Here is a 2,556-nt window from a genome sequence, read left to right as displayed (position 1 = left end):
ACAGCTGGTCCAGTCATTGACTCCCTTTCAAACACCCCATAGTTAGGCAACGTTCCCCATGTGACGCTCAGGGTTAAAACACCCTGACCAGATTCTGAGGACGTGAGGGCAGACAGGGCAGGGGGACAAGTGTCTGCACGATGGCAGGGGAGCTGGCTGAGGGAAGGGGGAGCAGGTTGCTGTCCTGGGCGTGGGGGTAGGAGGAGACTGCATCTCACCAGAAGGTGGATGGCAGGAGGCGGAATCACCACCTGATGGACAGTGGGAGGCTTGGCCGGAAGTAAGTGACCAGTGAAAGTGTCGGCTCAATGACAGATGTGACCGGGCTCCCGCCACTCAGGGACCCTCACGGACGCCCCAGCAGGAGAGACCTGGGCCACGGACCAGACACGCACGGGGATCCTGGATCCAGCCAGGGCCCTGGGCTGTAGACAGGAGGTGTGAGCTGGTTCCCCCAAATCATGGTACACATGTGACTTTCAATCAGTGTAACTTGAGCACAAATCATGCAAATTGCACAGGTGTTAATGACTGTGGCAAACGTAAAATTGTCAGAAATGCAGGTCAGTACATGTTAGAATGGCGAGAGGGACATCTCAGTAACAACATCCCAGAGTCTCCAATGCAGACCACAGTTGTGGGTCCGGGAGGTGAGAGCACAGGCTGATGAACAGAAACTACACTCACTCTCACCACTGGGACTGGTGAAGAACCTGCCTGGACACCAGCAACAGATGCAGGGTCTATTCCCTGGGGAGGTCTGGTCTGTACAGAGTCACCTCCTCCCTGTGGGCTCCCCAGGAATGTGGGGAGCAGGAGCCTCTCAGAGAAGAGCAGTGGCCCCTGGGGAGCTGAGGCCTTGCAGAGGGAGCCCCAGGCAGGAGGCCCCTGCCCCACCCTGCACCTGCTCCTGGCTGTGCTCTGTGCTCTGAGCCTCCTGTGCCTCCTGCTGTCTCTGGTGGGCCCCTGGGGTGATGACCACACCCCAGAAACCCTGCCCAGTCCCCTCCTGTCCCTGTAAGGTTTGTGTCTGGGCTCATACCTGCTCCCCTCACTGTGTATCCCACACAAAAATACACGGCCGTGTCCTTGGGCTTCAGGCTGTTCATCTGCAGATATAGCGAGCTCTTGCCGTTGTCTCTGGAGATGGTGAATCGGCCCTTCACGGAGTCCGCATAGTATGTGCTACCACCACTGTCACTGATGTATGCAACGCACTGTAGCCCCTTCCCTGGGGCCTGGCAGACCCAGTGCATGCCATAGCTGCTGAAGTCAAATCCGGAGGCTACACAGGAGAGTCTGAGAGAACCCCCCAGGCTGCACCAAGTCTCCTCCAGACTCCTCCAGCTTCTCCTCACACCGGACACCTGCAAACAGGGACACAGCAGTCAGGACACTGGCTCTTGGCCACCGCTTCTCCCCTCGTGTGCCCTCCCCTCCTCATGGTCTCCAACTCCCAGCACTGACCCCCTAGAAGAGCCAGTAGGAGCAGCCAGCTCAGACCACGCTCCATGGCGAGTGTCCTCATCTGACCTGACCCGAGTGGCCCCTGGATCCTGGCTGGGCTCCTGTGCAGAGCTGCAGGGTTGGGCTGGGCTGTTTTCAGCAGCAGGGGACGGCCCTATTTGCATGTGTCCTGCCATATAACACGCTCTGGCTTGAAGCTGGGACAGAGAAGTCCAAGGAAGTTTCTGGGGACGCTGGGGTCATGACACAGTATAAGCAGGTGCCTTATTAGAGATAGTGCTGGGTGATCACTGAGCACCTGTTACAAGGGCCCAGGTGCTTGTTCTCACATGTGACTGTGGGGTCTTCTCTCATTTAGTACTTCAGGCTTTGGTTTAGCCCTTTGTCTGAACTGATATGTGCTGATATTATCTCCTATCCTGTAGGGCGTGTTTGTTATATTGATAATGTCTTTCCTTACAGAGCTTTCAGTTCGATCTAATCCAATTTATTCATATTTATTTTTACTTCTCTTGCCATGTTAGGACCATTCCAGAGACATCAGGAAGGCAGTGCTGGGGGTGTTGAGCTTGATGCCTGCAGCCCCCTTTCCATGCCCAGCTACGGGATCCACGATGACAGAGGCAGTTAGCAGGGTCAGAGGTGTATTTATATTTCCTTACTACCTGCCTAAGGAAATAATGGATCCTGTCATTTGCAACTTGTTGGTACAACTGAGGACAATTACACTCAGAGAACTCATCAGAAGTTGAAAGCCCAATGCCGGAGTGTCTCCCTCACATGCGGAACATGGAGAGCACAACACAGCGTCACTCAGACCCAACCTGAGAAACACTTGACCTCTGACTGCACAGCACTAGGGGGTCAGTATGCGCGGGGCGGGGTGACATGGCCTGCAGTGGGGGTGCTGGGTGCTGTGCTGCCAGGTATTAGGGTCATTTTGGAGGTCTGAACCTGTAACTTGTGGAGCAGATACAGACACAAACCTGGTTTCCCCCATAAACACAAGTAACCAACCTGTGTTACAGTGGTGGTGACTGCAGGGGTATCATTTATCTTCGGGGATCACATTGGATCGCTGTCAGAATC

At 55.0% G+C, this 2,556-nt stretch overlaps 1 pseudogene; it reads right to left on the bottom strand.

Moving 5' to 3' along the window:
• Positions 1-305: 305 nt before the first annotated feature.
• LOC101622929 lies at positions 306-1,513 on the bottom strand (annotated as a pseudogene).
• Between the last annotated feature and the right edge of the window lie 1,043 nt (positions 1,514-2,556).

The sequence above is a fragment of the Condylura cristata genome, unplaced genomic scaffold, assembly GCF_000260355.1.
Source record: "Condylura cristata isolate star-nosed mole 26May11 unplaced genomic scaffold, ConCri1.0 scaffold00095, whole genome shotgun sequence".
Classification (NCBI taxonomy): Eukaryota; Metazoa; Chordata; class Mammalia; order Eulipotyphla; family Talpidae; genus Condylura; species Condylura cristata.
This window is presented reverse-complemented; position numbering and strand designations above follow the sequence as displayed.